Below are 15,470 nucleotides of genomic sequence, written 5' to 3'. Positions count from 1 at the left end.
TCTGGTGTTTGGACCTCCTCCTGGCCAAAGATGAAGGCCCAAAATAGGATCTTTGTGGCCTGTCACAGAAGCCATTGTTTCAGTAGTCCACACTCTCACCTGTGTAGACTACTTTCTGCTGAGTCCCAAAACCAAGGTGGCTCCTGCAGAACCTGAGGCAGAAGCCTCTCGGGCCGGGCGGGCACCTGTGCTCTGACCAGGCAGGTGGCTGGTTGTCTGGAGCCGAAAATGGTGCTGCCCATAATAAATATTTTTAAATACACACTGAAAAATTTAAAACATGGCTATAGAATCATGAAAATTACATAAGTAAATGAAAATGCATTCTGTGTTTATTAACTGGAGGACATTTTTAAGGTCTTAATACTATTGTATGCAATCTGCAAGCAAATTTACAATCAAAATTCCAATGATTTTTTTCCATACAGAGGAGAATTCATGAAAAACTTTATATAGAATTTCAAGTGATTCCTATTAAAGAAAACAACATTGAAAGCCATGAAAAAAGCTGGAGAAGTAATACCTCTTGCTTTCAAATAATACTTCAAAACTACAATAATCAAAACAGTAAGATAGTAAGATTAAAAAAAAAAAAAAAAAGGATAAGAGTATACACCAAAGAACTAGACTAGAAACCCCTATCTGGCAAATGTGTTGAAACTTATATGCTTATTTGTTTTTAGCAAGGAACTCAAGGCCACACAATAGGGGGAGAGGCAATTATTTCATATGTATTTATGTTTAAGTTAGAATAATTTTGAATGTCTACCCAATTTTCTTTAATTATTTCTTCCTTTTTTGTGAGATCATACTTTAATTATGTTTCTAACTTTCCCTTTTCTCTCCAAGCCCTTCTGTATACCACTCCATGATCTCTCAAGTTCATGGCAACTTTTTCATTGACTGTTATTACATTTACCTTTGTTGATATACATACACACTCCTAAATACATACTGCACTGTCTATATGATGTTATCTCTTTGTGTATTTCCAGGGCTAATCATTTAGTATTCTATGATCAATTGGTATAATCTTCCTTGAGCAACGACTTCTCCCACTCTTAGGGGTTGTTTTTTTTTTCTCTAATTTTTGCATAGGGTTGATGGCTCAGGGGCTTGCCCATTGTGAATGTTAGCATGGCAATTGTTACTCATGCTTAGATGATGTAGTGGTGAGATTTTATTCTTAGAGCTTCTGAAATTTCTAGGAGGAGAAATCTCACATAAAACTCCTGGATTGTCTAGTGTCTGGCTTCTATAATCTTCTCATCCCTCTCTTGAAATATTAGAGATTTAGAGGCCTTCTTAGAAAGAAATGTTTTTGAGCCCATGATAATAGCAGAGCTGTTTACAACTTGGTGAAAGTAAACCAAGTAACCAATATAGGTGAAAACCTACGCAATAATATAGTATATATGTATAAAATCCTTACATTTCTTCATTTCTTGAATGTTTAGCCACTTTATATTTTTCATGATATTACATATCTATCTACAAAGCTATCTGCTTAATGGCCAGAAAAAAGATCACATATTAACTTTTCCATATATATGCATATGTATATACACATATATATTCAAGTAAAAATACCTCTTAATACTAACATATCTAAATATATTTAATAATAATTTTGTAGATTAAAAAGGAATTACTTTTTCTATAAAGTAGAAGTAATTTATAAACTATTGAAATACTGTAAAAATGAACTGAGCACTATCAGTTTACACATTAATGTTTACATGCTAGAATTGAATATATTTTGTATTATTTGGTAGGTTAAATATGTATGAAAACACTAACTTTATGCAATGCTAAATTCAAGAGAAATACAGGTAAGGTATTTTATTAAATCCACAAAAAATTGTATAAATCAAGATTAATTTTATTTATTTTTAAATTATAAATCACAAGGAAAGAAAGTTTCCACACTGTAACTGGCAATTAAATGGCAACATTCAAGTTTAAACCTAGAAATTTGGGGGATAGTTTAAACTTTCTATTCATTATGGTATGATTTTAGAATCTTTTCTTATTAGCATGCCATAGTCCTTCTGTTCAAAAATATCATACAGGTTTAACTCTTTCATATATAATTCATAAAATGGAAATCTTGGAGAAAAATCACTGTAAGACTAAATGTAAAAAGAAATGTGCTTTCAATATTACTTTATTCAGGTAAAGCATTCCACACCCTGTGCAGTAACAATATTTATGCTATAATAAATGACAAATATCTCTTTTCCAGTAATCATCTTTTGTTATCCTATATCTTCCATGAGTACTCAGAGTTGACTACTAAATTGAGGGACTTCTGTCTCAATCTGTGATTACTAATATGGTTTTAAGTACATTACATCTGAAATTGAAACTCAGCTGGGCACATTTCTGAGGGATTGTCTTAATATCATTTTTATTGGTTTTATAATCACATAATTTCCTACTTCCCCTCCCTAATTTCCAACGCTCCCTCTCCATATAACTAGCTTTGTTGTCTTTCAAATTATTTGAGGTGAGAAGATGCACTCTAATTTTGGGCAGGCATCTTCTGGTATCAGGCCATATACAGGTCATGGAAGTAAGCTTTTGCCTTTTGCCTGTTTCCTCTTATTTGCTCTAGCAAGCTCCTCTATCCTGATGCTGAGGCATTCCTTCACTCAAATTTAAATCAACTTATTTTTGATTCCAAATTAGACAGATAACCAACAACTATTCATAAACACTCCAGAGCTCAATCACCAGTTTGGAACTGCTGGTACATCCAGTCTTCCTGACAGAATATCGACCATATTCTTGACTTTTTCATCATAATGGGTAGTTTAATAACACACATTATCTCTATCGTTATCCCTATCTCTGTGTCCATTTCATCTATATCTATATGTATCTATATCACATATCTATATAATCAATTCTGTACATTTAAAGAACTCTGATTTGGATACAATTCCAAATTATGTGTATTGGACTATGACATGATTGGACTATCCTGCTGTGCTAGTTAAAGTTTCTTCCTGGGACTTAAATCAGAAGCCAAATGATGTTAACAAATTACTGAAGTCAGAACATAATAATTATGGAAAAGAAAGTAACAGATCAGGTTTGCAAAAATACTAGGATAAAACAGAAGAAGTAGCAGATAAGATGAAGTAAGCAGAAAGAAAAACAAAATGAACTCTTGAAGAAGGTGAGAGAGTTAAAGAACAATGAAGGGAGAAAAGAAGAAAAATAAGAGAGTCGATGAGAGAGAGAGAGAGAGGGACAGAGAGAGAGAGAGAGAGAGAGAGAGAGAGAGCCAAGACTAAAACAGAGAAAATAATATGCTAATATATTTGTTTCCTCATAAATTCATCATGTATGAATTGAAGAAATTTCTATAGTCATTGTTTGAGGTCTAATGAGACATACTCATACCACTCCAGTGACATTGTTTGGGCAGAATTTAAGTAAGATGCATTGCCATCCTTCTTAGTACTGAAGGAGCCATACATGAAAAAGGAGAGATACGGTAAAATTTTAATTTGGTTTTCAACTATGAGAAGATGAATGTGATTTATGATTTTTATATGCCCATTTTGATTATACTTATGAATATACATGCTACATATTTCAACAAACAATTTCAATGTCCTGTTTCCTGCATTCATATTTTTATTTCGTAGTCTCAATTGACATGGGAATATGTGCATGGAGCTGCAGGCACCTCACGTGTAATCTAGTAATTATAACACCTTCATGCAGAATCCAAAATAAATTACACAAAGTAATTTCTGCAATAATTGGAAAAATGCTCATGCATATTTATCATTCTGCATTCTCCAAAGATTAGTCTTTTAATTTTGCCCCATTTCTTGGAAATAGTGAAATGTGAAAAATAACAAGAAAAAAACATGTGTAGTGTAGCATGTAGTGGTGGTATAAAGTCTCTCATTTCTCCTTACACTTCATTTTCAATCTATTTCCAAAGAAGCAATGAACTGACACATATACTATTCCAATATATTTTGCACATTGAAATGTTGGCATATTTGGTACTCAACTGTGTCAAGTTATCATGAGCATCCAGATTTTTAAATACCTCGTTGACAGACAATTTTCAGAAAGTCTTCCACTAGCAGAGATTGTGTTAGTTTAGTGAGACAAAATTTGTGGATGAAGCAGACTTTTGCTTTGTACATATTACTGTTTTTACTTTAAAACTTGTATTGTTTATTTTTTAAACTTTCAAACAATGATGCAGATGATATGAAAAATAACTAGGATGAATGGTCAGCAGGATGACTCAGAGAGTACAGGCACTTTTCACCAAGCCAGATTCCTGAGTTCAGGCTCAGTGTTTGATACAGCATAAGGAAAGAAGGACACTAATAAGTGGTCCTCGATTCTTTATATTTGTGCTACAGCATCTACAAAGTTTCATCCCCCGACTTACGAAACAAATGTAGTTTAAGATTAATAAAAAGAAAAAATGAGATATTAGATCAGGTTATTCAATTGTTTTTAAGTATTTGTTTACTTGAGAAATCAAAACTATATTAATAGCCAGGCATGGTGGTGCACGCCGTTAATCCCAGCACACAGGAGGCAGAGGCAGGCGGATTTCTGAGTTCGAGGCCATCCTGGTCTACAAAGTGAGTTCCAGGACAGCCAGGATTATACAGAGAAACCTTGTCTCAAAAAACTAAAACAAAACAAAACAAAACAAAACAAAAAAGCAAAAAACCCCTATGTTAATATACATACATAAAACACACACAGACACACAGACAAACACAGACACACACACAGATACACAGACACACACACAGATACATATATATATACACACATATATACATATATATGTGTGTGTGTATATACATATATATATATATATATATATAGAGAGAGAGAGAGAGAAATACAGCTCATGTTTTGAATTAAATTTATGGATAATTTTATATGATAGCATGCTATTAGATATTCCAGTTATTCAAGAAAACAGCTAAAACTCTCTCTGAATAAAACTGCCAGTCTGATTAGGATAATTATTTGTTACTCTGTGTCTAAAACATAAAACTCAGCTAAACAAAACTACTGAGTTCTCCATACCTATAGGCTATCTCTTCATAACTATTCTTCGACTCATACTGGTGACTCCAGACTTCAATACACAAGCCTTCATTTAACATCTCTCAGTATCTACCAATCATGTTGAGTAATGCAATTCTTTCTGTTATCCCCTAATTCTCTGAATGTCATTTTATATAAAATGGTAAAAATAATCTTTTATGTAAGTGTCTGGGAGCCTTTGGAAAGCATGGATATTTTTCACAAATCAAAGGTATTTAAATTCCTCCATTTATAATATAACAGACACAAATTGCATCTTTATTTTTCCGCTACATGCCTTCCATGCAGGAAGCTACCTCTACTGTCCAATGTTGACTGATCTCAACTCGAAGAGATGAAAGGGTGACTAGTTATGTACAGCTGACAGTGATTATATTTGACAATCTTCCTTTTCAAATACTCTTTCCTCTTAATAAGATCCATAGGTACAGACAACTCAGATACACTCTGAATGTGACCTCTGACATTGAAAATGTTACCCATTGCCCATCCTCTCAAGACACCAGAAAGGACACCAAAGCTACTGCCCTCACAGTTAAGTTAATTGATGATTCCATTATGATTTGAAAGTTTGAGTCATAAATATTGCTGAACATTTCCTGTAATACAGACCATTTAATTTTTATAATTTTACATTGTTGATGGAGCAAAAAGAGTGCAAACATAGCAATGACTAAATTAGTTACAATCAAAGCTTTCTAAATTTAGGACAAAACATGCTGAAGGTTCATTTCATGTTTTAAAAAAGTTGTCAATATCGTCTGGCAGCCTGTCTTTTATATATTACTCTGATTCATTCATCATTATTAACTCAAGAGTGTCATTCTTTACTGCATAGCAAAGAAAGGATGGAGTAAGCAAAGACCTTGTTTGACTACCTGATTGAAATATCACATGTGGGAATTACTAGTCTACCCATATTTTGTAATCTTTATTCATGTAGTGCCTATAATGTAAAAATGTCACTAGAAATAAAATAAGATGGCATGTAAAGTGCTAACTTTTGCTACCTGGTTAATTGAGAATTAGTTTCAAATTGTTTAGTAATTGGATATACATTACTTGGGTAATATGTAAATTCCTAATTTCATCATAAAAGTCATGAGGGTCAACATTTATAACATGACTGTCTTGCTCCGTGAATTGTAGGTTTTGATTCATAGATGAATTTCTTGCAAAAAACATAGACCAATTTTGAAACTATATCATAACTTAATATTTTAAAAATTTAAGGCATGTAAGATCTCTGCTAATTTATCTTTTAGTGTCTTACAGAGTATCTTCCATCACAAAAGACACTAGAACATAGGGATGAAGGGTCCAAATAGGCATGTCCCCAGTAATGGAGCCCTGCAGTACAAATTCACCCATTGTATTAGCAACAGCCTGGGTTGTTTGGGGGATTTTCATGTAACCCCTGCATTGACAAACAACTCAATTTGAATGCAAGCTGGTTCCACTACAGCAAGCCTCATTTGATAGCAAAAGGTAGCCAGCTGCAACTCCATAAACCCCATTATTAGGAGATCTCATTAGGATCAGCTTCATATAGTTTAGGGAGTTTCCATAGCATTAGATTTTTATATCATTCCTCATATTAACTTGAATTCCAGATATTTCTCTCTACATTCTCTTCCTCTACCCTGTTTCTCCTCCCCATTTCTAACCCAACCCACCACCAGGCCATCCATAAAATCTATTCTAATTTCCAGGGACATCCAACAGCAAGGCAGCCACAAAATCTTTTACCTACACTCTTTTCTGCCTGCTAGATATACTAGAGCAATGGTGGCCTGGAATTATGGGAATAGCCAACAAATATCTGGTTTGACTTAAGGCTCACTCCACAAGATGGAACTCATACCCAATAAATCTTGGGTGACCATGAACCAGAGACTAGAGATCCCAGAAAAAGCCAAACAATACTGGTCTAAAAGAAAAGTATCAAAAAAAAAAAAAAAGATTCCTTGTGCTATTTTGCAATACTCATAGATCAGTGCCTTATTCTTCTGACAGCACATGGGAACAGAAGCAGAGGCTCACAGCCAGACATTATGCTCATTATGCGATGAGAGCGAGAGTAAATAGTTTAACTCCATCAAATCCCTCCCTCAGAGCTCAGAAAATCTTATAAAAGAGAAGGCAGAAAGAGTTTAAGAGCCAGAGGGGAGGGAGAACACAAGGAAAACAAAATACTCTGAATCAACCTCAGAGTGTGAAGTAGCAAGCACAGACCCTACACAGATCTTCAGCAGGTCCTCTGCATATATTACAGCTTTTAACTTATTATTTTATGGGACTTCTGAGTGTGAGAATTGGTGGATCACTAGCTCTTTTGCTTGTTCTTAGAACTATTTTTCTTCTGTTGGGTTGCCTTGTCCAGACTCAATATGATGATTTTTGCATTATCTTATATTTTACTTTGCCATATTTTGTTGTTATCTCTGAGTAGTATGTTCTTTTCTAACGAATGAAAAGGATTCATCTGGAAAAAGGTGGAGGTAGCAGAAACTGGAAGGGTTAGAGAAGGAAAACTATAATCAAAATATATTGTATGAGAAAAGAATTAATTTTCAGTAAAAGGGAAAAAGTAAAATAAAAAGGCCTCTGTTAGTTGCCAGCACAAATGATAATAATAAACAAATAATAAAACATTCTCTAAATCAATCTTAGTTAAATTTGTCTCCATCATGTTGTGTTTAAATTAATATTTAATATTATTAATGATATTTAATATTATTAATATTTAATCATATGCAAACATATATGTTTCACAAAGTAGAAGTGTATGATAATCAATATTAACGGAAGTGTATTCCTTATACCAAATAGTAGTGTCTACATCAATACCTCCATACTCCATTAGAAACGACAGAATGATCTTAGATGTAGATTTAAATAATACTCAATTTATAACTATAAAAACAAGAAAAGAAATCTGAGAGAGAGAGAGAGAGAGAGAGAGAGAGAGAGAGAGAGAGAGAGAGAGAGAGAGAAATAATGCTGATTTACATGCCCATCTATTGAAAACCTATCACATTTTTAGTATTTGCTAACATTAATTTCATTGGGCAACTTGATGAGGGTTTGAAGAGAGAACCTCAGCTAAGCAAATGGCCTGAGTCAGAGTAGGCTGTGGTCATGTCTGTGAGACATTGTTTTCTTTTCTTTCTTTTTAAAAATTTTTTTTCTTTATTTACATTTCTTTTTTTTTTGATTTTTAATATTTTTATTACATATTTTCCTCAATTACATTTCCAATGCTATCCCAAAAGTCCCCCATAGCGCCCCCCACTTCCCTACCCACCCATTCCCATTCTTTTGGCCCTGGCATTCCCCTATATTGGGGCATATAAAGTTTGCAAGTCCAATGGGCCTCTCTTTCCATTGATGGCCGACTAGGCCATCTTTCGATACATATGCAGCTAGAGACAAGAGCTCCGGGGTTCTGGTTAGTACATCATGTTGTTCCAACAATAGGGTTGCAGATCCCTTTAGCTCCTTGGGTACTTTCTCTAGCTTCTCCATTGGGAGCCCTGTGATACATCCAATAGCTGACTGTGAACATCCACTCCTGTGTTTGCTAGGCCCCAGCATCGTCTCACAAGAGACAGCTATATTTGGGTCCTTTCAGCAAAATCTTGCTAGTGTATGCAATGGTGTCAGCGTTTCAAACCCTTTCCAGTTTTCACCCTGGAAACCCTCTATTCTATCCTCCTTCCCATGCTTCTATGAGGGTGTTCCCCTACCCACCCACCCACTCCTGCCTCCCCACCCAGGCATCCCCCTACACTAGGGCATTGAGTCTTCACAGGACCAAGGGCCCCTCCTCCCAATGATCCCAGACAAGGCCATTCTCTGCTACATTTGTGACTGGAGCTTAATTACTAATAGACAGAGAAGCAATCGGCTCCACTGTGAGTGGTGTCAAGAGTAGACAAATTGCCTAGTAGTTGAACCAGAAGAAACAAGGCCATACGAATGTTTCCTGTCTCCAGGTTTCTGTGTTGAGTTCTTTCCCTGAATTCCTTCAGTAAAAAAAAAAAAAAATGTTACCTGGAAATGGAAGATAAATAAACCCTTTTCTATTCAAGGTGCTTGTGGACAGTTTTTGTCATGGCAGCAGAAAGTAAACAAGAAAATGTGTAAATGAGAGACTAGATATACCATTTCATTGTCTTCTATAAGCTGCTGACTGAAAGCTACTATGCTAGGTATCTCCAAACAACAAAATCGTGCCAGAAATATTTACAAACAATTGGAATTACAGATGGATGTGCAACTGGGGCCTCAGAGCAAACATTCTTAAGTCCCAGAGGAAAGCAAGAACAGAGGCTATATATATCATTTATAACAAAATCAACATATTTATTGTAGGATGTCCATTTAAAACACACAAACAATGTATTCTATGAAACTTTGTATTTTGAGTACAAGTAATTTATAAAAGTAGGTAAATATTCTCATCGCAAAAAATCTTTTGAAATAAAAATAATTATACTGAAACCACAATGCTTGCTTTTTTCAACCAAAGAATTTCAAGATCATCTTGGGTGCACTCTATCTACTTTTATCGATCTTCCTTACTTTTGTATCTATTAAGCAATTGATTGTTTTATGCTTATCCAAGCTGAGAAGTGAATACTGTATTAGTTCCTTTTCTGGTTGATGTTATAAAATTCTTTACAGAAGCAGCATTAGTTATGGAAAATTAATTCTAGCTCACTGTTTTAGAGACTGTCAATCTATCATCACTATAGACTTTAATATCTATGGTATATATAACCATAGTAGCTATATCCGGGCACTAGAAATGAGACATTCAGAGTGAAAGACCTCTACCTAACCCAGAAGCAGATATCACACTTCAGTTCTCATCCAAAAGACCTAATATCAAAGGTTGTACTACCCTCCAGCATCCCCAACTGAAAACTGTATGTTGCAAAACGTGAAAATGTGCGAGATGTTCTACACTGTAGCTATAGAAAACTGACATAAGCTCCAGAGTTTTCACTGATGTTCTGTGTTTTAACACATACTACAATTCATTTCATTTTGTTTCTAGGCCACCCAACTCCACAAACTGTGATATTTTCTTGCTAGGCATTTTACTTTTTGTCTTTTATGATTTTGAGACTGTTTAAGATCATTTGCCAAATGGACAAGAAAGCTTTTCTTTATTTTTTGACTATTGTGTTTCTCATTATTAAAGTGCAAATTATGAATCTCGATGAAGAGGGTTTACTCTATTATCTGACTTAGGGTTATTATTGCTCTTGTTAAACACCTTAGCCAAAGGAAACCTGGGGAGGAAAGGGTTGATTTCATTCAAGCTCCACATAACAGTTTATCATCAAAATTATGGTGGAAATAGCTCAAAGAGGGCAGGAATCTGGGCAGAAGCTGATACAGAGGTCAGACAGAAGTGCTGCTCACTGGCTTGCTCCTTAAAGCTTGCTCAGTCTTCTTTCATATAGAACACAGGACCATGAAGCCAGGATTGGCCCCACTACAATGATCTGGGCCCTCCATCAAACACTAATTAAGAAAATGCTCTATAAACATTTTTAACTATTTTAACAAGTATTTTTTTTATTAGATATTGTCTTTATTTATATTTCAAATATTATCCCATTTCCTGGTTTCCCCTCCGAAAACCCCTTATATCATCTCCTCTTTCCCTTGCTCACCAACCCACCCACTCCCACTTCCTGGCCCTGGCATTCTCCTATACTGGGGCATAGAACCTTCACAGGACTAAGGGTATCTCCTCCCAATGATAACTGACTAAGCCATCCTCTGCTACATATGCAGCTGGAGCTGTGAGTCCCACCAAATTCATTTTTATAGTAAATGTTTATAGTAAAATACTTTGAAGCTCTGTAAATGTCTTATTTTTCTCTAATTGATTTCTACATCAATTTTGTCATCTGCCATCCATCCATCTCTCATACACCAATAGTGTATACTGGCAATATTCCTTAGCATATTATAGTTGTTAGTTTTTAATTCATTCCTTTTAGAATTATTAATTGAAACAATAAGGAATATATCTCTTCACTCAATTTTTAAAATGTAGTATATTATCTTATTTTAAGTTTTGACCAATTAAACATATAGTGTTTTATGCATATATTAACATTTTGTTTTAATTGTTTCTATTAGTTTGAATCTGATCCTTATCCTTGGCAAAACACCACAATAATTAATGTGCTTTTTTGCACTTACATACAATAGTGGCTTAAGATATTCAAGGATCATAAATTTTTGTTTTCCTAATTCATTTTAGAATTAGACATCATTTTCATTTGTGAAATATTGTAAAAGAAATCAAGGTTGTTGTACTAGAAGTGCACATACCTACTAGAATATAATAAGTTCACCCCCTACCAAAATCCAGAACTCTCCAACATACATAGAATATCATGTGTATATATGTTGAATTTATGTGTGTGTATGTGTGTGTGTATATATATATACATATATATATATCCTGAATAAATTAGTTCTATAATGGCATTTAGTACACTAATTTATTCAGGATATATATGTGTGTGTGTGTGTTTTTCCTTACAATGCCTTTGTCTTATTTTATACAGGGACAAGCTTACTGAGCTGAGTGAGTAATGGAGAATTCTCTAATATTTTACTTTCCAAAGAACTTACGTTTAATTTGTGTCATTTCATCTTTTCATTTCTTCTCATTTGAAGCTTCTTCAGTAGATGAAAGGCTATTCAATTTGTTTACTGCTATTTATTTATTTATTTATTTATTTATTTATTTATAATTAGATATTTTCTTCATTTACATTTCACATACTATCCCAAAAGTCCCCCAGACCCTCCCCCCTAGGACTCCCCTACCCACCCACTCTCACTTCTTGGCCCTAGTGTTCCCCTGTACTGAGACATATAAGGTTTGCAAGATCAAGGGGCCTCTCTTCCCAATGATAGCCCACTAAGCCATCTTCTGATACATATGCAGCTAGAGACACGAGCTCTGGGGGTACTGGTTAGTTCATATTGTTGTTCCACCTATATGTCCCATGCATCAAGTTACATTTTAAAACATATAGCCTTAGAGTTGCAAATAGTAATTGCATGGCATTAATTTTTTTATTCTAGCAGTAAGTACATTCTGGCATTCTTGGTATCTTTTAAATAATCGCTTAATAATAGTGTGTTTGTGTTCTGATGAGTTCATCACTTACTACTAATACACACAGCACACGTCACAAAGGCTTTCACATGTCAAAGCTGAGACCTGATGGGATCTGTGAGAGTATATAGGAACCATCACACTGAGTCCTCACTTGCATGCCTACATGGGCAAGAATCCACTCTGACCTTTACAATAAGTTATTGGTAGAATGCATCAACTTGGGTTTTGTCTCTGGGGTATTGAAGTCCTAACTGGCATGCAGCACAGGCAGCATCTGAAACCAGAAGCAGTTCTTCTCCACACCCTGAAATGTGGCTGAAGGATTCTGCTGTAAGGGCTTCCTTAGGATACTTTAACTGTATTAGGATAGTCATTATCATGACAGAAAAATTTGAAGCAATGCAATTACACTACTTCTATTTTATGGTACTAAGAAGTATTGTATAACACTCCACCATAAAATTCTATTTGTTTCTTGTCATTCTCAAATCTTGACTAATGCTCATTCATTAGATCTATTTATCAAATAAGCTTGCATAAGATACAGTTCTGGAAAATGGTTTTCCTAATATATTTTTATTAAATGATTTCATATTAAAGGGAGCATATCCTAAAGATAAAATTTCCTAAAATTGTAACATCTATCAACAAACTATGCTTCAAATAATTTGGTATCTTAACAACAAAAGATATGGCAAATGTTATGGAACATTAGCAAGATACAAGTACTTCAAGAACTATTATAGAATAAAATACTAAATTTTGATATCAGTGAATTGAGAGATGAAACTTCACTCTGTGTGTTCTGTTGTAAAACACTGTGATGAAACATTAGAAGATTAAACAAAATGTTTAATTACTATATCAAAAACTATGATTTCAAATGAATAGCTGTTAAAATCATTGAAAATATTATTCTAACATGATAAAGAAGAAAATATATACTAAACATAAAAGTTGTAATTAATATTATATAATTTCCTTTTTCGAGTGAAATGTTAGAGGTCACATTTTTATTCACAATACATTAAATTTATTCAAAAACATCTTAAAGTGAGAGTCAATGAGTACAATGTATAGCCTTAGGAAAATAGCAAATTAATTACAGGAACAAAAAAGATAACAAATAAATAACAAAACTTCAAATAAAAACAAAGAAAACTAAACACATAAAGCAATTAAAGCTCAAAACAAAAACCAAACACAATTTAGCTAAGTAGCATTGTCTGGCTTTAGATTTTGCAGCACAGTCCTACAGCCTGTTGCCCGCCTTGGAAACAGAGTGGAAAGGCAGTCAATAATGGTAATAATCTCTTCAAGATGAATGTAGCCATGCTTCATTGGGTGGTGGAGGGCAGGGCGTTGTTCTTGACAGACAAATCCTCCCAAGGCTAAGCATGAGACATGTTACAGGTGAAGGCTCAAAGTCTTTCAAATTTACTTGACTATTCTCCATAAAATTATTCATTATTTTTTTATTAAACATTTCATTCGTTTATATCTCAAATGATATCCCATTTCCCAGTTACCCCTCCACCCACCCCCATCCCACGTCTGCCCTTCCCTCTCCCCCTTCTCTGTGCATTACTACTAAAGTCTGTTCTGTTGGGTCCTGGGAGACTTACGTTTCTCTAGTGTCTGGTACCCTCCAGTGACTAGCCCTTTTCTCATCCCTGACCTGCGACCCATTTTTATTTCATTTCCTGGCCCTCTGTACCTCATGTCTCCTCCATTTTCTGAAATTGCCACCCCTATTTCCTCCTCCTTTCTCTCTCCCTTGTTCTCCTCTCCTTCCACCTACCACAATCACTCTATTCCCTGCTCAATGTAGGACTGAAGCATGGACCACATGTCTTCTTTCCTTCTATGCCCCATATGGTTGTGTAATAGGCATTGTGAACTTATGAGCTAGTATCCACTTATTAGTGAATACATACCATGTGTGTTCATTTGTGTCTGGATTACCTCACTCAGGATGATATTTTCGAGTTCCATCCATTTGCCTGCAAATTTCATGAAGTCATTGTTTTTAATTGCTGCATAGTACTTCATTGTGTATATGTACCACATTTTCTGTATCCATTCTTCTGTTGAGGAACATGTGGATTCTTTCCAGCTTCTGGCTATTATAGATAAGGCTGCTATAAACATAGTGGAGCATGTGTCCTTATTACAAGTTGGAACATCTTGTGAGTATATGCCCAGGAGCAGTATAGCTGTGTCTTCAGGTAGAACTATTTCCGAGTTTTTTAGGAACCACCTGACACATTTCCAAAGTGGTTTTACTAGTTTGCAGTCCCACCAGCAATGGGAATGTTCCTCACCAGCATCTGCTGTCACCTGAATTTTTTATCTTAGCCTCTCTGACTGGTGTGAGGTGAAATCCTCAGGGTTATTTTGCTTTGCATTTTCCAGATAACTAAGGATGTTTGAACATTTCTTCAAGTGCTTCTCAGTCATGCTAGATTCCTCAGTTGAGCATTCTCTGTTTACCTCTGTTCCCCATTTTTATTAAGGTTATTTGGTTCCCTGAAGTCTAATTACTCAAATTCTTTATAAATTTTGGGTACTGGCCCTCTATCAAGAAAGATTGTTCAGAAAGATTGTGCATAAACTCTGAGGAACATCACTTCAATTACACAATAAGACACTTGCCTTCTACTTCTAATTAGCATATAAAAAGTATATTGTTTCTAGCATGAGACTGTAGGGACTGCAGGGGACTGTTTTTCCATTCACTCTTTTACTTGATACTCTTATTCCAAATGAAGGCATTAGCTTCCCGTGATCTGTGATTGAGAATTGTGATTGATTGCTTTCATTGGGGTCTGACATATTCAAATTTAGTATCATTCTCTCCAGATTGGTATTATCTTTAAATTCTTTTAGGTCAGTCCTCTGGGATACTATTTGGTGCACCAGAACAGACTTTCTATATTCAACTAATAATGCAGTAAAAGCTATTCTGTTAATGACCCTTAAGTATAAATGTAGCTCCTTGAGTGTAGACCTTAGGTTATGGTCAAAGGCATAAACACTAGAAAAAAGATGGGTTATTGATGAACAACCATCACCTGAAAAATAAAACAATCCAAAGGTTTATTTTTAGGTAGTAGCTAGGTATTAATATATTATTAATAATCCACTTAAGCATTAGTAAGGCACAACTTGTCAGATAATTAAAACAGTTTCTACTGGA

The sequence above is a fragment of the Mus caroli genome, chromosome 3, assembly GCF_900094665.2.
Source record: "Mus caroli chromosome 3, CAROLI_EIJ_v1.1, whole genome shotgun sequence".
In the NCBI taxonomy this organism is placed as follows: Eukaryota; Metazoa; Chordata; class Mammalia; order Rodentia; family Muridae; genus Mus; species Mus caroli.
Note: the sequence above shows the minus strand (reverse complement) of the source record.